Source organism: Amborella trichopoda, chromosome 10 (assembly GCF_054954075.1).
Source record: "Amborella trichopoda isolate Santa Cruz 75 chromosome 10, AtrichopodaSantaCruz75HAP2 v2.0, whole genome shotgun sequence".
Classification (NCBI taxonomy): domain Eukaryota; kingdom Viridiplantae; phylum Streptophyta; class Magnoliopsida; order Amborellales; family Amborellaceae; genus Amborella; species Amborella trichopoda.
Genome location: NC_142345.1, coordinates 27,583,212 through 27,607,909, shown reverse-complemented (window position 1 = coordinate 27,607,909; position 24,698 = coordinate 27,583,212). Strand labels below are relative to the sequence as shown.

At 36.6% G+C, this 24,698-nt stretch overlaps 1 pseudogene across 1 annotated transcript in view; it reads left to right on the top strand.

Annotated features, from left to right (window-relative positions):
• The first annotated feature begins 5,256 nt into the window (after nucleotides 1–5,256).
• The window catches only part of LOC18424911 (putative lipid-A-disaccharide synthase, mitochondrial), a 32,973-nt pseudogene continuing 13,531 nt past the window's right edge, over nucleotides 5,257–24,698 (top strand). Inside the window, exons 1-4 of the transcript XR_016043157.1 lie at nucleotides 5,257–5,563; nucleotides 23,668–23,767; nucleotides 23,888–23,993; nucleotides 24,070–24,302. The product of XR_016043157.1 is annotated as a putative lipid-A-disaccharide synthase, mitochondrial (transcript). The remainder of the gene's footprint in view (nucleotides 5,564–23,667; nucleotides 23,768–23,887; nucleotides 23,994–24,069; nucleotides 24,303–24,698) is intronic.

Sequence of the window (24,698 nt, the reverse complement as noted above, 5' to 3'; positions counted from 1 at the left end):
CATTTTTAATTTTGATTTCTATGGCAATTGAAATTATTTCTTCCTCTTCCTTGGTCTCTGAAATTTTTTTGTCTTCCACGACCTCTTTGATAATTTTGAAATGCCCCCTTTTTTTATTTTCTTTAATATTTTTCTTTTATGAAACTGTCATTTTTTACTGAAAAACTTGTTCTATATTTTGGTTTAAATTTTTTTTCATTCTTTGCCATGTACTTCAAGAGACCCACTTAATTCTTGCAACGAAAATTTAGATAAATCTTTTTACTCTTCAATGATAGCTACAACATAGTCAAACTTTACAGGCAAGCTTCCCAAAATTTTCTGAACAATTTTTTTATCAAGAATATCATCTCCATAACATCTAATCTAATTTATTATTCCAGCAACTCTAGTAAAAAAGTTCTGAACAACTTCACTATCTTTCATCATCAAATTATCAAATTCTCTTCATAAAATTTGGAGTTTGATAGAAGTCACTTTTCAGATCCTTGCAATTCATTTTTCAAAATATCCCAAGCTTCTTCGAATTTTGAAGCAAGTTTTATTTTAAAAAAGATAGATTTACTTACATTTTACTGGATGAAGAGATGAGCTTTTGCATCTCTTTTTTCATTTTTCTTGAATTCATTCTTCTTTGCATGCGACCATGAATCAAGTGTTGTTTTATCTTCTGGTACTGAATAACCTTCTTCATTTGGAGATAAAGAGAGTCTTTATTTGGAGAATCTATGATCATTTCCATCTAAGAAGGGTATTAGAGTTTGAGTATAATTCATATCCAAGGTTGATGCCATAGGTAAAGGGGTTGTTTAGGAAGCACAAATCTGGTTATGATACCAAATGTTGGAAATTTGTGGTAGACTTGATATAATAGTTTGATTGGAAATTAGCAAAGAATAATAATAGGGGTGAAGATGAAGCAGTATTTACTCAATGATATTTCACTATTTCATCGATACAATAGGAATTATTTTGATAATAAGCAAATATGATGGTCTTTTGGGATCACATCCTTCTTTTTAGGCCTTTTTTACAACTCACACTTTCTTATCTCTCAATGTTGGGTTTTCTTTCCTATTTGTCTCGTCTCATGGTCATCTCCATTTATAGGTTTTTTTTTTACTGCCATACTGATGGCTCTAGGTGATCCACGAACTTCTAAGAGCCTTCTTGATGGTTGCATTCCGCCGTCTTTCATTTTTTCTTTATCACCAAGGAACTATATGGACCTCCAATTTGTATTGACTTTTCTATCACCAACCTTAGAGAGAGACATTATTTTTAACATTTCCTACACCCGTTCTAAACCATTAAAAAATACTCTGACCCATACTCAACAAGTCTTCCTCGGCTGCGTGCTTCTCTTTATTCCCATTATCCATGACATAGCTAAAATACCCATGGATTCAATTGATGAAAACTCTTAACTACCTTTCTTTCTCCATGCTTTGTATGATCTAGGAAATGTCCATGGATATTAAACTTTGGTAAGTGATAAGTATTCTATTTAGTATAGGGCAATGAGAATAGCTCTCATGACAATCACATATTCGGATTCGTAAATGGATCTCTTCCCAAACCTGTTGAATTTGATGCGACATTCTCTTAATGGGAACATTGCAATCAAATGATATATTATTCGATTCTTAATTTTATCCACACTAACATTAGAGACAGTATGATGTATGTACTGTCAGTGAAATGTAGAGTGATCTTAACGATCACTTTTCTTAGAAAAATGTGTTTCGCATTTATCAAATATCTTGTAATATTGCAGCCCTGCAGCATGGTTCCATTGCATCTTATTTTACAAAGCTCAAAGCTTTTTGGGAAGAATAGCAGTCTTATAATACCATTCCCTTTTGTTCTTGTGGTTCGGCCAAGGCCATGGTTGAGATTCAATAGCGTGAGAAAGTAATACAGTTTTAATGGGCTTACACAAATCACATGGTGCTCTAAAAAGATAAGTTTTTCTTGCGGATCCCCTTCCCATGGTCCAGCATGCATGCATACTCCTTCAGGAAGAGAAAATAGGAGATTTTCATGTTCGACCTCAATCCATTGAGGCCTCTGCTTTACTCTTTTCCAAGGCTTCGCGAGGAGATCAACTTTCGAATGAACGTGCCACCAAAGGTTGCCCAAAGGTGAAATGCAAAGTAAAAACAACCACAATGTCTCACATGTTGACCATATCGTTGGCTTCCCACCAAAGAAGCCAAACCATCAAGGTGGTCATTCTTCATCTAAGCTTGTTGCAACCAATGTCCAGCAGTCCCATAATAGTGTATTGGGCCCTTTTTCATTTTATGATGCTTTAATCCTGATTTGCGATTTCTCCAACACACCCTAGCTCTCTATCGAGCAGTACCAGAATCTCATCAATTTAGTCACAGTAGATCCTTCCTCTTCTACAGCTACTTTGCAAGGTAGCAAAGATTGTCGTTGTTCTTTTCCTTCCAAATAGGTTATTGACGCAGGGTAACCCATCATATGTCATCCTCCTTTGCCTCAACTTTACAACCTGTTGCCTTACCTAATAGAACGAATGCATCCATTTCACGCATAGGTTCTATAACTCTGAATTATGATATTCCTTTACCAAATTTTCTTGTTATTCCTTCATTTAAAAAAAATCTTGTATCAATTAGCTAGTTGACAAAGTCATTAAATTGTTTTGGTTGAAGGCCTATTTTTGCCTCTTTCAAGACCTGGCAAACCAAAAGACAATTGAAGTGGGTAGGGTGGAGCAGGGCCTTTACTATCTTGAAGTTACTCCATCAAAGCTCGTGACACATTCATCAAATCTTGCTTCTCTTGATTTATGGCAATGTAGGCTTGACCACCATTTTGCACTCCTATTTAAATTTTCCAAAATTGTTCCTTTTTTTTCATTTTTGAATAAAAATGGTTGTATTATTTTCCCTCAGGCAAAGAAAGCCCGACTATCATTTACTTCTAGTGTCATCACTACAAAATATGCCTTTAGCATGATCTCCTATAACATATGGGGTGGATGCCAAACTGCTTCACTATCTAGCGCTCACTATTTTCTCACTATAATTGATGATTTCACTCATTGCATTGCAAATGGGTGTTTCTCATGAAGTTTAAATATGAAATAAAGACACACCTCCAAAATTTATTTGTCATGGGTTGAAACTCAATATGACCGTCAGCTTTAGATAATTAGAACAGACAATGGTACTGAATTTATTTCCAATGACATACAATAATTTTTTTACTAATAGTGGTGTTGTACACCAACAAAGATGTGTATCAGCAACCCAACAAAATGGGGTGATGGAACGGAAGAACATATATCTTCTCGAGGTTGCATGTGCAGTAACGTTCCAAGCAAATCTACCCCTTCAATTTTCTGGCGATTGCATCCTTACTGCAGCCTATTTAATTAATAAAATGACTACATCATTTCTATCGAATTGTAGACATCCCGATCTCGATTGGAAAGATTATGGAAAGGTCGAATGTCCCAGGCAGACTACCCGGGTATTTTAAACCATTTACCCCACCAGTACCCGTTCTCCATAAACCTAGCCTCCACCAAACCCTCATTGCTCAAGTAGGACCAAGGGCGTCAAGAGGTTGAACAAGGCAAGGCAAACCCAAAGCGGCCTGACTATGAAGCATTCAAGAGGAAAGACTCTGATGTTATCTCAACGGGCACCAAAGCCCTATAAAAATCCGAAAACAAGGTACACTTGGGACACCAAAGGCTTGACGCCATTTCCATTGGTGCCAGCCAAGCCCCGGGCCCCCATTTTCAAGTAGAAACAAGAGCAAGATGCCTGCACCGCAGATCCAATGCCGCCAGTGCCATTTCCAGTAATGTCAGGCCCCGAGACCTTCACCAAGCGGGACATAGCCTGACCGATGTGATTGAAGTGGCGAACTGACATGTTAGTCCGTACGTGCTATCGTGGTATGCCCGTAGTAACATGTCAGCTGTCATTACGAAGTGAGGTTGTCGATTTCCTATTGGATGATGATCAAATGAAGGTACAACCAAGACAGTTCGACCGTTGGTACTCGGCGACAAACGGAATGTCACTGATGCTAGTCGGAATCGCTTCAAACTGCGATTGATCAAATCAGAGCTACCAAAATACGACACATGTCTTGAACAGTCTTTGAAGGCAGTCAGAATGTCGTCGGCGCCATTGCCAATGGCATCGGAATCTGACAGGTCATACAAAACGCTCATTAATGAGCAATTAATATCTCTATTGACCGTCATCATTACAGCGTTAATGACATGACGTCATTCCAAATAGTGTCAGTCTAGTCCAAATAGTGCCAAAGCTCTGAAGACTCAAAAAAGAACTGGATACAAACTGTCATGGGTTCATTTTCGCCTATAAAAACCCCTTTTACCATAAGAAAAAGGTTCGAGATCTTGATATTTTTTGTGCCTAAACTATACTAAAAAATCTCATGATTTTAAGCCTAAGCTCGAGCTTGTGAGAGAACCCAAGGAGATCCCTTTTGAGCAAACCCCCATGCTACCAAACCCTTCAATCCAAAGCTACAATACAAACTCCTTCAAGCCACACTTCAAATCAAAGGCGGTCCGGATAATCAAACCTTCTGGACCCGCTTCTTCCTATTTCTATTTGCCCCAATAAGAACCGAAAAAGTTCGGGTTGATTGTGCAACTTTACTATCTGAATCAACGCTGACTCTAGGCACCGAGCTTGGGGGCTCGACCTTGGTTAACAATAGTTCATGCAGGGAAAGAACATCTCAATATTCGCATATTGATGCAAATAAATGAAAGTTCTTAATGGAGTACCGCTATTTCTTATTGAATTCCTAAAAAACAACATTTATAATGAATTTTAATATTTTTTTGGATTTTTTAATGCTAAATCTGACCGATTCGGCCGAATTCCGATTCGAATCGCCGCTTCACCAATTCGGATGAGTTTTTGAAGTCCATTTTTTAAACCACGGCTCTAAAAAAATATTTTTGTTTCAAGATAGCATTGAAATCTTCAAGTTTTTTCTTTTAAAAATAATCAACTAGTGACTCTCATGGTTTTCATAATTTTAGATTCAAAAAAACATACAAAAAAAAAAAAAAAAAGAAGCCCAAAGTGCATACTGACTCGCGACGAACCTCACACCGTTCTTCTGGGATCGTAAAACACAGGCTCTTTGCACTTCATGCCAATCTCCCGCTTCGCAGCCTCAAGTGGCGAAGAAATCATCTTAAAAACAGAGTGAGTGAGTGTGAGAGGGAGAGAGAGAGAGAGAGAGAGAGAGAGAGAAATTTGATGCAGTGAATGGATAAGATGATGTTGATGACGAGGAGAAGTGCTTATTTTTTGAGAAAGATTGTGAATACTGATAGCAGGAGGACATTTAGCAGCACATGTAACAATAGAAATAATTGGATGAGGGCTCCTGCTTCTATGGTGGAGAATGAGAAGTTTAGGGTTTTCATGGTTTGTGGAGAGGTCTCTGGTGACATAATCGGTGGCCGCCTCATTTCCTCTCTTAAGCGCCTCTCCCCATGTCCTCTGCGCTTCGCTGGAGTCGGCGGGTAAGCCCTCTATTTATCTATCTATTGATGATACTGGTTTTTTTTACATTGTTTATGGCAGTGGATTTTTTTTTCTCTTTGAACAAAAATGGACGTTACAGTGAAAATCATTCCCCTCTATTTCTGGGAGTGGTTTTCTGAGTTTTGCTTCTGGTCTATGATCTTTTCTCATCTCTTTTATTTAAATTGAAGTAGATTTTGCATCGTCTTTCTCTCTCCATGGTTTAGCGAGTTTTGTCTTTGGGCTGTGATTTTTTTTTTTTATGGGATTAAGTTAAATGTTACCGCCACTGGCCCTTTCTTTCTCTCTCTGTGTATCTCTTACCTCTGTTTTGGGTGACTGATTTTGTGAGATTTGTTTGTTAATAGTTTGTTAATATAGCTATTACAGGTAAAAAATCTTAGATAACTCATTGAATTGCATACATTGATCCATAAAAGCAAAAAAAAAAATTAAAGTATTTCGGCGGTAGTTGACTATCTTTCCTATTGACATGCGGGGGTTGTTGACCATCTTTACCTATTGACATGGATGCAGTACACTTGGAACTAATACAAAAAAAAAATTCATGAACTGACTCGAGAAATAGTCAAAGTAAGGTTGTCTACCTACAAATATTTGGAACAGAGTAAAAGTGATTGATTGTGCTACAAACATGAAGCATGAGCGTTGGAACATCGTTTCTCCAAGCCCTTCTACTAGGCAATTTTGCTTCTCTAGAAACCAATATACTGAAAATTGACTCAGCCAAGGTACCCTTGGCTGAACCGCGTAACTCAGCCGACTTGGCTGAGTCATGCATAGGGCTGAAAAACCCCCAAAAATTTGAAAAAATAACAAGAAATTCAAAAAACAAGGAAAATATATTAACAGCAAAATAAAACAAAAAAACAACCTTAAGGAGCATAAAGAAGCTTAAAATTATTGGGAAAAATGGATTTAGAAAAAATAGATTTTAGTTGGAGCCATTTAAAAAATCCCAAAAAAGGTAAAATATAAAAATAGGGATTTATGAATTTTTAAATTTTTATATGCCCAACGTGTACATAGTTACATACAACTCGGTGGTTCTTGGCTGTGGAATTAAGTGACTCCCGGTGCACTGCTAGAAATCAATGGTCAAAAGCTCTTCTTAGGCTCGGAACTAGGCACCTGCTCGAGCCGAATATCATGTAAGAGCTCAAAAAGGACCAAAAAATTGTATAAATGAAATACAAAATGTTGCTAAATGACTATTATAAAGTAAATAAAAGTTGTACACAACATTAAAACTCTACAGAAGTATATATAAAATGGATATGCAAAAAATTGATTTATAGCTTGAAACAATTCAGAAAATTCATGCTAAATTTTGATGGGTCTTCCCTTGGTAACCTTGGACCGTCTGGAGTAGGAAGTCTCTTTCGTTCCTCTGATGGTTATATGTTACAAACTTACTCTTGCCCCATAGGCATCCCAGATTCAACTCTAGCTGAAGCCTGTGCACTACTAGAAGGCCTCCGTAGATTTCACACCACCTGGGGGCTCACCGTGGTGGTGGAAGGGGATTCCAAAAACGTCATCACATGGGCATAAGGACTTTCCTCTTGCCCGTGGCATCTAGACGACATCTTTGATGAGATAGTCCACTTGTCTCATGGTATCTCGATCTTTTGGCGTCACGTATTTCTGGAAGAAAACTTTGATGCTGATCATCTTGCTCGAGAAGGAGCAAATTCTAACACCCTGATGGGGCCCTAGATTTTTGCAGATCCTCCTCCCACCTCCATAGAGTTTTAATTTCATTTTGTTCCTTTTTTGAACCCTTCGGGGCTGAATACAGTGTCCTCTAAGAGGACCCAAACTTGTGTACTCTTTTTACCCAGTAATACAAGTATAGTTAACATTTCTCAAAACAAACAATTCAGAAAATTCAAAGAAAGGGAAAAGTAGAAAATCGAGCATATAATGAGAAAATTTCACAAATCATTAAAAACACATTAGAATTATATAGAAACATATTTAAACATCATTTATTATTGATTTAGTAACAACATATATAAAGTTTATGAGTTTTCCACCTAAGCTGAGTCTGTACATTAAACTTAGCCGCTGCAAGGTACCATGGCCGAGTTACTCTGTAGAGTGTGAGTCGACTCGGCTGAGTTTTCGAACAATACTAAAACGAGAAGCATGTTGGTTCGACCAGTGAAAATATTTAACCAATTCAAATGGGAATATCTATGTTAGTGGACAAAAAGAAAAAGAATTTAATATCTAAGCTGATAAACTAGGCTATATTCTGCATAATAAATACCTGACATTAACATTGGCAAGTGAATTCTTGTTTGGTTTTGGAAGTTTGCAGATGCTGGGGAAGAAAAAAACACATTTTTTGATTCTTTCTTTGTGGCAACAAATCGAAGTTAGCATTAAGTTACAGAAGCTTTCTATTCACCAGTATCTGTCTATGCGCATTCTCTAATATAGAGATGCAACTGCCATTCAATTTTATCGTTTGGGAATTACAGGTCATGAACTGTGTTCCATGTCTCCTAGGCTGTTGAAAGGCGAGGATTTGCTATGGACCTTCTTCCATTGAAGTTTGAGGCAAGGATACCACAAGATGATTTTTGGCTTCTCATTCTTTGTATTTTGATTTTGATTCTTATGTCTTGGTCCGTATCTCCTAGGTAGTCAAAAGGATACCACAATTTGTGCCTCACTCGAATTTTGGCCTAAGACATGACAAATGATTGTTGGCCTCCCATTCTTCACATCCTGGGTTTACTTCTTACAGTTTAAAAGACTTGTTGACATACACCAACTTGTATTTCCTATCTTATGGGAAGCAATTCTTTCCAGATAGCTTTGTGGTAGTTAACTGTCAATTTGGGATCTTGGATTGGCTGATATTCTAAAGATCCCAAAGAATTGGAATGCGATTTCTTCATTCGTGATGGATGCATGAAACTATGCAGTTCTGCTAGTGTTGGTTTTGCAAAAGATTCTCAAGAATAATCTTCTTCACAAAGAAAATATTTAACAAAATGTTTCAAGACATGGAAGGAAGATCCGAAGAGGAGGCAAGAAGAATCTTCGTGGATTATAAATTATATTGGATATAATAGAATGTTTAAAAAGCCTTCATTCTGAAGAGTAACCTTGGTTCTGAAGCTGATAAGCATTTAGTCAAGAGGTAGGCAGCACACCCACAAAGCCCATTGACTTGTGAATGGATTGAAAATTGGTATTTTCAATTATCATCTTGCTCACAAAGTGGCAGCATTTGTGCATGAGTAGACACGTATGTGTTTTATTAAATTGAACCCAAAGTTATTGTTCAGCCATAAGCCCATGACTGTGCCGTCACCCCAAATGCCACCTCATCAGCACCAATCTGTGGTTTGGGGTGGAATGCAAAGGAGGCATGAGGGATTTGCCTGCCCATATGTGGTATGCTTTTTGTGTTGGCTTAAAATCTGAAATTAAATTCCGAAATTTGTAGTTATAAGAAAGGATCATTTAATTTATGCAAATTCTTTAGCCTTTGTGAACTCAATGTGGCTTTAAACCATACTTTGAAAACTTGGCAATTGCACTCACCTTGAATCCCAACTGAATCCAACGACTCAGTGTGACTTAACTGAATCTCTCTAAGTGGACTAGGACCAGGACAATGCTCAGTCCCAATCCAAGTCTGTCTTTCTAAATTGTGCTTTAAAGAATATGCTCGAAATCATTTTCAACTAAGAAATAGTTTATAATCTTCTAAGTTCTAACTGAAGCAAATTATGTTAAGTGGTGTTTAGAGGTAATGTTATTTCTTCTAATGGGCAAGGTCTTTGAAGCATCACAGATAGGCTGAAGCTTGACTATAAACATGTTCCATGTTTGGCAAGATTGATGACCACTATGTGTTTGGATTCTTCGTACTAGTGAAATGTAGCCTTAAATTCTGATCCTGTTAGAGCTTGTAAGATGCTGAAAGAGATCAAGTGAAGAAAACCTAGAGAAAATGTGTAGTTTTGGAGGTAGGCAAAGAGATGCACTAGGTGAAATGCATGTAGCTGATTATTACAATATTGTTTTTTTGTTGAGATGTAATTGCATATGATTAAGTGAGATGCGAAAGTCATTAGTTTGCCAAGTTTTGAAAGGTTAAAATTTTGAGTATGATGGGAATAGCCAATCCCTAATGGTTTTAATGTTTCACGATAATACTTTTAGTGGAATGAATGAATAAAAACTCCTTAAATACTTACGGAAAAAGTTTATATAAGGTTGCATCCGTATGCTATGAAAGTAAGGTGCATCCAAAAAATCCTCCAAATGAGAGTGCTTCTACATTGGGGTCTCCAGTAAATTGATCATCTTGTGGATATTGAAAAAAAAAATTCAAGTCCCAGAAATATGCTTCTTGTGACAAATTATTTGGACTGTCTGTAAGTTTTTTAAGTGTTTGTAGATTCGCTTGATCTGTACCATTTTTGAAATTTTAAATTTCATAACTATGGATGAAAATAGATTTTTCATGTTGTCATAAATTTTCTGACACTGGAACTACATCTCCAACCAAATTTTGGAGGCACGCCTTACTTCTATAGCAAGGTGTCGAGACTCGCCTCAGCCATTTTACTCGCCCAATGGTCCAAGAGAGTTACTTGGGCGAGTCCGAGTGACTCGCCTATGTCCAGCTCGATTTCAAAAAAAAAAATGAAAAAAAGAAAAAATGCGGTATATGATAAATGACTTACCCATTTTTTGCACAAAGTGTGGATGGGCGTATTGGTCAGTTGTTGCACGACTTTCCCAAGAGGTTTGGGTATTTAACCCCCATGTGCCATTTACCTTTCAACTCCTTAAGAAGAAAGGGCCATATGTTCTCCTAAATAACAAGCCTAGAAGGCTAGGCATTTAAAATCCTTAAGAAGAAAGGGCCATATGTTCTCCCAAATAACAAGCTTAGAAGGCTAGGCATTTAAAATGCACATATTAAAAATGAAAGGCTTGCCTAAAAATTTTCGGAAAATAAGATAAAATTTATAATTTATTAAAGATTTTGATAATTTTTTTTTAGTGAAATCAATGAATCAAAGAAATAAATAGTGGAAAATAATGTGTATATACTATCTCTAAAATAAATGTTGTGCTCATATGGTGTGCCTGAAATTTTTTAGGCATAATATTTCCACCAATTGATTTTAAGGCATAAATATATTACTAAATTTAAATAATAAAATGATAAAAAAAACAAAATATGAATATATAGTACTAAGGATTGTAAATATGGTTAGAATTACTTAAATGGATTTAGTAAATTTCATTAGTTTTTAAATTAATGCAAAATTCCTAATTTCATCCCAAGGAAATGATTTCTTCATATCCAATGTCAATGAAGCTCATATAGTACACAATGCGTTTGTTAGCTACCTAGCTTTTAATTCACTTCTTGTCTTTCCTTGCCATATTAGTACCAAATTCTTCTTGTGCATCCATATACATGAGAAGCTAAAAAATATAAACATTCGACATAGTTAAAATAGTATTGCGAAATAAACAAAAATATTGTTTAAGTACTTTTAATATTGATTGAGGCTTACCTTTCTCACTGTATTAATTTGTGTTTGTTCATTAGGCTCGAGTCTCTCAATATAGTACTTCACACCTTGTATGATCTCTAGGTGTTGGCTCTGACCCGGTTTATAACAATATACGGGGTTAAAAAAGAAGCCTGAATGTAGTGAAAAACATAAACATAAATATCTCAATAGAAACAAGAAATTAGCAATAAATTACAAAGTGCAATTTTAAATTTAGAGGTACCTGTAGTACATATGTGGCGATGCAACTTATTGGCCACCTGTCATTGGCAATCTCCCAGACCTTCAATTTGCAATTCTCCTTGATGGCCTATTTTGCTCGGTCTAATGCCTCATAGAGTGATTCCATGGCTAGCCTCTCATTAAAATCAACCCACCTCAGTGCCACATTAGTGGTGCAGTGGCCCAAACAACCTTGTTGCATTTAATCTAGAATTGACTATTTCCAATAATGTACCGAACATCCCTTCTAGCCTCACTCAATCCTTGATATGAGGAGAGCCACTCCTCTAATGCCACCTTCTCAATCCCAATTGCTGCTTAATAATTAACTTTATAGTCAAATGTGCCATTGCAAACCTCATGATGGCATGTCTGATGATCTCTCCCACCCTAGTGCACCCTCATTAAGGCAAGGATGTATGCATGACTATATATAAACTGGTAACCTTTTGTGCCCTCTTAATACAACCACTCACCTCCTGTAGCATTAGATCTATATATAAACTAGCGCATTTGATCTATATATAAACTGTAGCATTAGATCTATAGAGTGAGCAGCTAAGGGGTCCAAACTATAGTTACTCAAATGGCCCATTTTGGAATCTTGATTCGGCGTTTTCCCAGGCGAAAGTTGATTCTAAAAGAAAGGAATCACGTTTCCATTTTTTGCGGAATGCGATTCCATCTAGTCTAGGAATCTCGATTTAATATAAGGACTATGTTAAATTTAAAATATAAGTACTATGTTAAATTTTTTATTTTCTTATTTACTAATTTCCATCCTTCATTCGATGTTATTTTTTAAGAACTCTTACCTAGAATAAATAATACTAAAAAAATGTTACTTCAAATTTAATAATGTTTAGTAAATGGTGTGGGTACTAAACTACTAATGTAATAATGTTTAATATATGATCGACACCGTCATTGCTTCAAGTTGAATAAGTGGATAAAAATGCTTTTCTTTAAGTAAAATAAGAAGCTAATAAGGTTATGAGCGAAGTGCTCTATTGGGTGTTTTAGGTTAAATTAATTATTAAATATCAGAGAAATAGACTAAAAATTGAATGACTCAATTTTCAAAAGTGAAAAGACTCAAAACTACATTTAACAAATAAGAATTACTATGTCATGTATTTATTTTATTATTGAAGGAAAGGAGATAAAGGGAGCTTGCCTTTGTTCTCACTCCTTGTATGCTGTAGACTAGCTCCAAACCTTGTAGGCATAATAGGGTTTGAGTCCATTGTATGAGATTGTCCACAAAGATATCATAAAGGTTGACATTAGTACTTGGAATATTGGACTGAGTATATACAGAACAAAATTCGATCTTGTAGTAATGGGTAAATTTATATATTTTTTGAATACTTCTCTCATATACCGGAGGGAATTGGTTCGCAATTCTAGTAAGAGGAGAATCTCGATTCCAATATGGGGAGATCACGATTCCTCATTTTTAGGAATCTCGATTCCATATTTTTAGGAATCACGATTCCAGCAACCATCGAAACAAGTGGGGTCATGTGTGATTCCATATAGGTATGAAACGCGATTCCAATATGAAGGGACATTGATTCTTACAAATAGGAAACACAATTCCTAATTTTGTAAATCGCGATTACGAAATAGTGTGAATCATTTTTTTCAAATCCAAATCGTACAGACAACAATTCCTAGATTCCAAAACTTCTAATACATGCAATTTTGTGATTCCGATTCCAGAAACGTTTTGGAATCACAGATGTTCCAACAACTATAGTCCAAACTAAATGCTTTCTATTTTCTGTTAAGAGCCTCCCCACCTTTACATAGCTTTTGTGATTATATATAATCACCTGCATCACTTTGTCTTCCTTAATATCTGCCACTACCTTATCGAGCTTCTTGAATGGTAATCTACCTGTCCTCTTCTTGTGGGAAAGATCTATACTAGAGTATAAATGTTCTTCTAGGGCAATAGATCAGAAAATTCACTATGTACCTCACTCCTCCATTCTGTAATAATTGTGACCCCAATATCACCCCATGACTGTTTAAAATCTTGGATGCATGATTTTATTAGGGCAACATTATCATCAAGGAGCTTCCCTTCAAGCTCATATGCGATTGGGGGCTCGACCCCTAGACTGGCTTCAGCCCGTAGCAGTCACCATGGGTTGATAACATGGGGATTTAGCTGCAGTAAGTTGGGTGACAGTGTGATAAAGAAACCTTGCAATTGACCTCTTTATGTTTTCCTTGAGTCTATCTCCCCATTAGATATAGATTTTCATGTAATGATATTGGGGCCCATGGGGTTCATGTCTAGAGGGCTGACATAGGGTGGGGGTCAGGGATTGGGGTCGATATTGAGTTGAGGGTCAAGATCGAGGTCGGGATGGGGTTGGTAATTTGTAGACAGCGGCCTGTAGTAATATCCCGGTATGAGAAAGATTGTTTCAGTTCAATAGAAGTTGTTTTAACTAGCCTAGTGCCACTCCCTCCCAAGGCACACACTACACGCTCAAGAGGTACTATAGGCTCGAAAGCGTGACTGCTAGACATTCCTTCCCATCTAACATATAACTCGTCGAATTGCATCTGCCGCTCATGATGGTATGCTAGACTAGCCTACTTGGCTAGCTCTGTCTGAGCCTCAAACTCCGCCTTCTCATCATCTACTCTGGGTGAATAATGTCCCCTCCATATCTCCTCAAGAATAGTTTTCTTTGTAGCTTTTCCCCTTTTGTTACCTCCATCGACTTTTGGATCTCCTCCTTAACTGAAATTTACAGTCCGATGACAGGTAGGGAGAACTGCAAAAGGTCTGGGAAATTGCCGATGGCAGGTGGCCACATACACATGGCAGGTAACACTACTTTTAAATTTGTATTTTATAATTTATTGTTAATTTATTGTTTCTATTTTGATTTTTATGTTTATGTTTTCACTATATTCAAACTTCTTTAATTCAGAATATCATTATAAACTGGGTTAGATCCAAAGGCCAGAGATCATACAAGGTGTGAGGTATTGAAAGACTGTAGCTTGATGAATGCGCACAAATTAATGCTTTGTGAGAAGTAAGCTTCAATCAATACGTTTTAGTACTTCAAGAATAATATTGTTTATATCGCAATACTATTAGTAACTATGTTTAATGTTTATTTTTTTTAGCTTCCCATATATATATATGGATGTACAAGGAGAATTTGGTACTAACATGGCTACAAAGACAAGAAGTAAATTAGAGACAGGTTAGTTAACAAACTTCATGAATTATTGTTTATTGGTATAACTAATATATGTAATTACATTTGTGGCTATTTTGCAACTGCTTAATATTTGAACTTATTTTGCATCAGCTGCATGGAGGGGAGTTTTATGGACTCCAAACCCACACGTAAAAAATATCGTAGTCACGTTTCTACACCAAACCTGCTCTTGCTTTGGATGCGAGAAAAGTTGTTGTACATTATGGTGGATTTATTCTCTAAGGAGGAATAAGTTGAAGAAAGGGAGGCTGCGTCACTTAGTATAGTGCACTATAATCTCAACTTGATGTAGATGTAGAGGCAGTGGGAGAACCCCCTTAACTTGGACTAAATATTCCAAGAGGACCTTACAGAGCAATAGTTGGTGGAACAGGAGCAGCCAACAGTGAATAGGACAGTTTTGGAAGAATGGGTTCAAGATCTAGGTGATGATATGGAAGCCGTAGGGACCATCTACAAAGATGTGCAGGAAGATGAGCCTATGTATAAGGACGTGCTAGAGGGAGAGGTGGAGGGGCCCTTGAGGGTGGGGGGGGGGTAGGCTGGTGTATAGTTGTTGGAAACGTTTGTGATTTTGAATCAGTGTTTCAAAAAGCACTATGCGGGTCCTAGGCGGATGGGGGTCCGGCCGCCCAGCGCCTAGTCGGGCGCTCAGAACCTGGGCGGCTCAGTTGAATCCAAATAAGGATTCTGCAGTTATTTGAGTATCAGATTATCCATTATATTCAAATTATACTACATATTAGCATTTAGCACACATTCCATAAGCATAACCATAATCCATAAGTCGGTTCACACTCCATGATCCATAGCCAATTAAAACTTAAAATATTCCAACCAACCGAATTATAAAACTATGAAAGTAATACTTGAAGACTCAAAAGATTATTCAATAGTTCAAATGTTCAATACACAATACTTCAATCAAAGTTCAAACTTCAAAGTAACAAAGTTTAATAATTAATTAATTATTCAACAATCAACATTCATTCATCATAAAAAAGTATTGGGTCAGCTGCATTGGCATCATATTCATCTCAGTCGACGGAGTCGTCACCCTCCTCGACATATTGCGACTCGTCTTCCTCCGGTACTTTTGAATCTGCCTCTTCTTCCACCTCTTCTTCCACCCTTGTTCTCTGTGCAGTAGCTCTAGTGGCCTTAGGAGGGTCAGTGGATGTCCCTGAAGCATCCATGACCATGTCCCATGTCGATCCTTCATGCCCTTCGACCTCATCATCATCAACTAACCACTCCATAGCATTGTCCATATTTTTTGATCTGAAGGAGTCTCTATTATTTCTCTTAGCAAATCTGTCTTTCAAGAAACAATTGTACTTGACATAGACAAGGTCATTGAGCTTATTTGATTCAAGCCTGTTCTTTTTCTTTGTATGAACCTAACAAAATAAAATGAAAGTGAACTACTTAAAATCTAATATCTACGGTTCATGTATTATTTATAAAATTATACGAATGACCTTTATGGTCTTACCCCTTCAAAAGTACTCCAATTACGCTAACAATCGGATGAAGAAGTGGTTAGGTTTAAGATCCGAATGACCAACGTTTGTAAATTTGGAGAACTACGCCATGTTGGCTCCATCAATGGGTTGCAATGAAATAAAAAAAATTAAAAATAAATAATAGAAATACTTGATTACTTGAATAGTTGAACTTGATGAAGATGAATTTAAGAATATTATTAATATAATAATATTTAATACTTAGATTAATTTTGGTCATTTGCCTCAACGCCATTGTACTCCCAAAAGACTTTAATGAGCATTTATAATTTATCAGCTCATCAACACATATAATATCCTGCATTTCAAGTTCAGGGACTAGCACCTCTACACACATTAAATCCATCCATAATTGTGTCATTTGTTTGTATATCCTTGTCAAAATAAAACAAAGTTGGGTTAAAAAATAACCAGCTGCATGCAATGGCCGATGTAGTTGCTTATCCCTCTTCTCATCAATAATATCCCGAATAGGCTTGTAGCGGGTTTCTTCATCATTGAAATTTTGGGCTATTTCTCTTTTGCATTTCTCCATAGCGTCATATATATAGCCCATAGAAGTCTTGTCACTATCAACCATGGGAAGGACTTTGATAAGAGGAAAAAATGCCTTAAGAGCGTCCTTCACCCCTCGCCAAAAAGCTTTAGAAAGTATAATATCTTTCACATTCTTCCCAACCTGAGCCTTATAGCACTTGCATGCTCTCCACTCATCTGAGGTAAACATTTGCCTCAATTGCACTCTCCTGGAATGTATGCTATCTAGGCATAAGTACCAGGTCGCAAATCTCGTGACCCCAGGCCTCACAAGCTCTTTTTTCTTTGTAAAAGTACGCATCATGCTGTATGGTGGCTGTAAATGAAATTCGTAACATACTTGGCCTTCTGCACTGCACCTGATATCTCGGTTAAACCGCCAAGAGCCTCAAACATGAGGTCTATACAATGTGCTGCACATGGTGTCCAAAAGATTCTAGGATAAGCTATGTGCAACAAATTAGATGCAGCAACATTAGGAGCAGCATTGTCTGTGACAACCTATGCAACAATATGCTCTCCAGCCTCCTTGATTTCCTTCTCTATCACTTAAAATATGTAATGGGCATCATGGATGTGATCAGAGGCATCAATAGACCTCAAAAAAACAGTCCGTACTGGACAATTCACAAGCAAATTCACTTCCTATCACTCCAAGCATCAGTCATAAGAGAAACCCCATACTGAACGCATGCATCTTTCGTAAGTTCTACAGCTTCTTTCGTGGCACTCATTGCTTTTTTTAAAAAAGGCTCTGAAAGCTCCTATGGGGTTGGGGGTTTCATCGTAGGGCCAAATTGGCCAATTGCCTCTACTGCATGTAGCATAAAAGCTGCTCAAGCGAGCGACATTGAAAGGAATACCCGCGTCATAAAACCATGTAGCGAAATAATAAGCAGCTCTATCTCTCTCCTCCTTCTTGATTCTATTTTCAATGGTGGTTTGCTTTTTTGTTCTCTCCTGCAATTTCAGGGTTAGACAGATGTAAGAAACTATCCGTAGGCCCTTCAACCCGAGACTTCTTAGTCCCAGAACCAGAAGCAATTACAACTCCCTTCCCCATTCCCCTAATAATGGATTGCTCAATCTCTTGACATCCCTCTCAAATCCTGTCCTCATCACTATCATCATCATCAAAATTGACTCGAACCTCAGACCTAATCTCTGCTATAGAGGCAAATCTCTCATCTTCTTTCATTTTCACCAAGCTCATAAAATTCTTTATTTCCTCTTTAATAGCATCATGAGTCTTTTTATATTGGGCAACATCCCCCCTGATACCGGCAAGATGTTTCTGGAACCGATTTATGCCCCCTTTTGTATCTTTTTTACAAAAATTGCGTCTTATGCAATTTTTATCATTAGGATATGGGTTATAGCCATATTTCCGTCCAGGATCACCACTCATATTAGATCCCGAAGAAGACATCTAAAAAATAATGCAAGTTACTAAAGCAATAAAAAAAATCACTTACTTTGAGTTTGATTGCTCAATCTTCAAACTTCCACCTCAAAGATATTTCTAAATACTCAAAATCTTCTAAAAAACCCCTAATAACTTTGCAAAACATCAAAAAGTAAATATAATACCAATGGGTGATATTTTGATCAATTTTGGTTAACTTTGAGTAACCCTTCGATCTTAAAAAATCCACCACATTCTAGTTTTTTGGTGGTTTTCTCTTTCTAAATTTGGCTCAAACAAGGTTTAGGTTTCAAATGAATCTAAAACCCTAATGTTTGGGCCTTAAAAAAAGTAAAATACCCTCACGAAATTTTTTTCCGCCCTTGGTCGGCCGCTTGGGCGGGTTTCGTACCATCTAGGGATTGACCGCCCAGATTGGCTGCTTAGGCCTGGGCGATGCGCCCAAGCCTTTCAGACTGCCTAGGTCCGCTTTTTGAATCACTGTTCCGTATCGTTTCTGGAATCGAAATCGTGTGTATCAGAAGTTTCGGAATCTAGGAATCATTGTCCGTACGATTCGGATTTGAGAAAAATGATTTTCACTATTTTGGAATCGCGATTCAAAAAATTAGGAATCATATTTCCTATTTGCAAGAATCGATGTCCCTTGATGTTGGAATTGTGTTTCATACCTATATGGAATCACACATGACCCCACTTGTTTCGGTGGTTGCTGGAATCGTGATTCTTAAAAATATGGAATCGTGATTCCTAAAAATAAGGAATCGTGATTCCTAAAAATAAGGAATCGTGATTCTTAAAATTTTACAATTGTTGTCCTCATCAATTTGGAATCAACAATCTCACCATTTCGGAATCGTGATTTTCCTTATATTGGAATCGAGATTCTACCCTTACTAGAATTGCAAACCTATTCCCTCTAGTATATGAGCGAAGTATTAATAAAATATATAAACTTTCCCATTACTTCAAGATCGAATTTTTGTCTGTATATACTCAATCCAAGACTCCAATAACTAATGTCAACCTTTATGATATCTTTGTGGACAATCCCATACAATGGACTCGGTTTATCGATAACCCTATTATGCCTACAAGGTCTGGAGCTAGTCTACAACATACAATGAGTGAGAACAAGGGCAAGCTTCCTTTATCTCCTCTCTTTGACTTGTAAAATGAGTACATGACATAGTAATTCTTCTTTGTTAAATGTAGTTTTGAGTCTTTTGACTTTTGAAAATTGAGTTATTTAATTTTTAGTCAATTTCTCTAATATTTAATGATTAATTTAACCTAGAACACCACACAGGGCATTTCACTCATATCCTTATTATCTTCTTATTTTTTTGAGAATAGGTTAATATAAAGAAATGCATTTTTATCTCCTTATTATCTTCTTATTCTACTTAAAGAAAAGCATTTTTATCCTCTTATTCAACTTGAAGACATGACGGTGTCGATGATATATTGAACATTATTACATTAGTAGTTTAGTACCCACACCATTTACCAAACATTATTAAATTTGAAGTAACATATTGTTTTAGTATTATTTATTCTTGATAAGAGTTCTTAAAAAGTAACATGGAATGAAGGATGAAAATTAGTAAATAAAAAAATAAAAAATTTAACATATTACTCATATTTTGAATTTTGATTTTATTGCCGTGTGCAATAACTTCAAATTCTCTCACGCTCTAATACATGTCGTGCTTACTCATGTTTGAGCACACATCGTAGGGTTTCTGCTCTTCCTATGCTCACATTACTTTCATGTTGTATATTATTTAGTTGAACACTTGAAGTTCCTATTATCACATTACTTTCATGTTATATTATTTAGTTGAAGACTTGAAGTTCTTATTCTCGCATTACTTTCATGTTATATTATTTAGTTCAAGAATTGAAGTTCCTATTCTCACATTACTTTCATGTCATATTATTTAGTTGAGCACTTGAAGTTCCTATTATTTAGTTCAAGAATCGCATTGTTGTGTAGCAAGGAATCACGCTGTCTACAATATAGAAACTTGATTCCAAACAACATGGATTCACAATTCCAAAAAATTTGGAATCAATGTTTCTCACAAGCAGAATCGCATCCTTATGTAGCTCAGAATCATAAAGTCATCGATATGGAATCTTGATTCCGGCAATCCAGGAATCGAGATTCCTAAATTAGGTGGAATCGCGTTCCGTAAAAAATGGAAACGTGATTCTTTTCTTTTAGAATTGACTTTCGCATAGGAAAATGTCGAATCGAGATTCCGAAACGGAATCGCTACTCTCATAGGCGATTCGGGCAACTATAGGCTGGTGAGAGCACCATTGAGTAGGAGGACCAAGGTGGTCAACTACCATACGAGAGAGAGAGAGAGAGAGATCTATGGGCATCATAGCCCATCAGATGAGTGTCACAGTCAGCCATTAAGCCAGCACCGTAGCAAATGACGTGCCATTTACCTGGCTGAGGTGCCGAAAAACAAGGTGGCACAGGTAAGGGAGGGTCAAGCGATGGTGTGGCGGAGCGTGAGGGCTGGATGAGTCTTAAGGCCTAATTTAACGGATGTTTCTTTTTGCTAGGGGGCACATCAGGATCGGGATTGCTACCTCACTCAGATTTCTTGCTGGGCCATAATGGTTGGGAGCAGGTGCGGGAGCTGTGGATTGGCTCTTGGCTGAAGCTCCCTACCCTTGGAGCACTTTGGAGATTTGCTCAGGGGGCGATCTCCTGTATATGCATGACTGCACTACACATATATGGGAGCGCAGGGGAAGCACCCCATATATATTTGTATATTATGTATGTGTATGTGTATGTGTGTGTGATTTTTTTTTTTCTATATATATATATATATATATATATATATATATATATATATATATATGTATGTATGCATGTATATAGTATTTTCAATTGTTACTATATATATTATTGTAATTGTCTAAATGATAAATCTAAGTGTATGTATATGCGTATATTTACAAATATATCTTGTCAATCTTTCAGAAGTTTAAAAATAAAATAATGAACAATCAAATCTGTTAGCGTTATCAATACGCTGAACACATGGTAATAAGAAATTTATTGCTGGAAATAGAAAATTACAAAAATCCAAAAAACAAGAGTACACTTAAGAGTCCATGCTCTTAGAAAGAGTAAACTTAGAGTCTGTGGAGAACACTTATAAGCTATGGACATAAGTGTGCACTTAGAGTCTATAGACAAACAAATGATAGACATAACAAATTAACGAAATCCTAAGATTGATTTTCTATAATAAATAGAAGAAGTTATATGAAATTAAAGAGCTGTTTGGTGTTAAAAAAATATTACATATAAAAATCTCAATAGTTAAAAATCAAGGAAAAGATTTCAAGAAGATTTGAAGTGACACAAAAGTCAAGGAAAATATTTTATTTTAGGTAAGATTTGAAGTGAGATACAGTAAATGCATGAGATGGCATTAAATTGATTATTTAAGAAATGGAAGACATAAAGGGCATGAAGAAATCCAAGAAAAGATTTTCTACTATAAACAAAAGTCTTTAAATGAAAATTAAGAGAATAAATAAATTAATGAAAAATGTAATTGTTTTCATCCACTGATGGGAGGAAGTATGATTTGGACTTTGGCTCCGGCTCTAGCTCCGACATTGCCGGATTGAGATTCCAAGAGGGGATCGCCACCCTTGGACTATGATCCCTCCAACAATGGGCCAAACCCCTAAGCCTGATAGCAAGGCCCATGAATACCTTGAAGCCCACTGACACCATTTTTTTTTAACTGGTTCTTGAGGTTTGTTTTAGCTAAGTGATATATGTAAGGTGAAAATGTATTTCACATACATTTTGTACTGTATAAACTTCATTAGCATTGGATATGAAGAAATTATTTTTGTGGTGAAATTAGGTAATTGCTTTAGTTAAAATTTTTTAATCCCCGAGCATGGCACTTTAAGTAATTCTAGTAATATTTCCATTCCTTAGTTAGTATTATGTATTTATAATTTTATTCTTTTGAGTAATTTTATTATTTAGATTTTGTGATAGATATGTCTGTGTACGCGTGTGCATGTGTGCCTTAAAATCTATTGGTGGAAATATTATGCTTAAAAAGTTTGAGGCACACTATGAAGGCCACATTTATTTTAGAGACAATTTATAAGCATGTTATTGTCCACTATTGATCTTTTTGTTCTATTAATTTCACTAAATAATAATTTTCAAAATGATTACAAAATTACATGTTTTCTCTTATTTTTTTTTAGATTTTCTGGTTGTTTTGCGCAATGCTTTCAATTTTAATATGTCCACAATTTTAATATGTCCACAATTTTAGTAACTTCATTTTAAATGGCTAGCCTTCTAGGCTTGTTATTTAGGAGAACATATGGCTCTTTCTTCTTAAGGGGATGCAAAAGGTAAAAACACACATGGGTTGGGGGGATCGATCCTTAGACCTCTTGGGAAAGGGTCGCAACAACTAACCAACACGCCCTTTCACGCTTTGTGTAAGAAGTGAGAGTTATTTCTTATATATTGTGTCTTTACTTGGACCCCAGTAACTCGCCTTGGTCAATGGGCAAGTAAAATGGCCGAGGTGAGTCCTGGCACCTTGAGTGAAGTTTATTATTGATTTCTGTACTAAGCCTGCTATACTGGGATCTAGTCTATCCGTGGTCATGATCCAAGTTCTTACAGTTAAGCACATGATGAGAAAGGCTGGTATGGATGCCGGTCTACAAAATATCTATGTCCTACTTACACTTATGTTTCAGTAAAGTTTGCCGAGGAATCCAGTATAAAGAGATTCTGAAATGACCATCCACCATGTGATGGAAATGGTGAGATTATTTAGGATGTCCATATGGCATTCATCCCCTATAATGTTCTCTTGGTCATATGCGAATGGCATGCTAGAGAAGGAAACTTTTAGGAATTCTAATCCAGTCTTTGAAACGGGGTTAATGCTAACATTGGGTTGCCTTTATAGGGACTATCCGTATAGGATTTAGGGATGGGTCTTGAAGTGATATTTTGCCTTTATGGGGACTATCTGGATTTAGGAATGGGTCTTAAAGTGATATTTTGCTTAAGGTCCTTTGTCTCATTTCTTATGCAGTACTAGCCTTTTACTTTTTAGACTTTGGATTGTATTATTAGCACAAAGGTTTGCTGCACAAAGAAAGAGAACCTAGTGATCATTTGTAGCATAGAGGTCTTTATTCCCAAATATGTTTATATGTATTCCTTTTGGAGTGGATGAAGCCAGCAACTGGCTCTGTTTCCGTTGGATTCATTATTGGGAAACCTTGGGAATTCGAACTCTTTTTAATCATTCTTCTATTCCAAAATTTGCTACTCTGTGCAACTAGAAGTCTTTCCAAAAGATTTATTTATGTTTTTGAATAAGAGAAAAGAAACTAGAAATCTTCCAAATCTCTCCTCCTTGCATTTTGATATCATTGTATATAGTCATGCATCTACATTAGATAGTCATATGCACTTGCCTCTTATCTGTTGTGGCTGATAGCTATGTTGCTTATCAGGTCCATGATGAATAGTGAAGGCTTGAGATCCCTTTTCCCCATGGAAAATCTTGCTGTAATGGGCATATGGGAACTGCTACCCCATTTGAATAACTTCAGGGTCTGTATAGTGATTGGCTGTTATGGTGTTTCACATTAGCTAGTTAATACTATACACCAAGTTTTCCAACTAAGAAAACTTATATGCTAACTTTTCTTCCTTGGAGCTTGATCATGACAGAAGAGGTTGCAGGAAACAACAGAAGCAGCATTTCTGTTTCAGCCCCATGTTGTAGTGACAGTTGACTCCAAAGGATTCTCATTCCGTTTCCTGAAGTTATTAAGGGGTAACATTCATCATAAATTTTTTTGACCTCCTACGATAAATGTGTTTCGGTGATTAGATTGTCATAAAAACAACAGATGATTTTTGCAGATACAATCAGCAAGGACTAAATTGCCCTTTAAGGTTCCACTATGTTGCACCTTCATTTTGGGCATGGAAAGGAGGTGAAGAAAGAATGAATGGGCTAGCTAAACTTGTGGATCATGTGTTATGTATTCTTCCATTTGAGGTGGATATTTGTAGAGCACATGGGTTGGCTGCAACATTTGTGGGGCATCCTGTTGTGGAAGACGCTTTAAGTGCTCAATTGGTATGACATTTTTCACATGCCTATTTCAGTTATTAATTTATAGAAAGGTGCATCGGTAAAGTGGAACTATTTATGTGGCATAAAATCCCACATCCCTATTTCATTTGACACTGATAGCTGCCACCCTCTCCCAAGTCCTGGGTACAAAATTATTGAATAAACAGCACATCTTTGTGTGCATGCCACTAATGTTTATGAAAATCCCTTCTAATTTTCCATACAAGAGGAGACTCCTTCTCTAGCATGGTAGCACCATATAGCATTACAAGCGAGACCTTCAATAATACAGGGCTTGTAAGTTCACTAGATCCTCACTCCTTTGAAGGCCACACAAGCTTCAGAGCAAACTCCTGTAGCTAACAGGAATTCCCACTTCCTCTGTTAGTCTCCTTATCC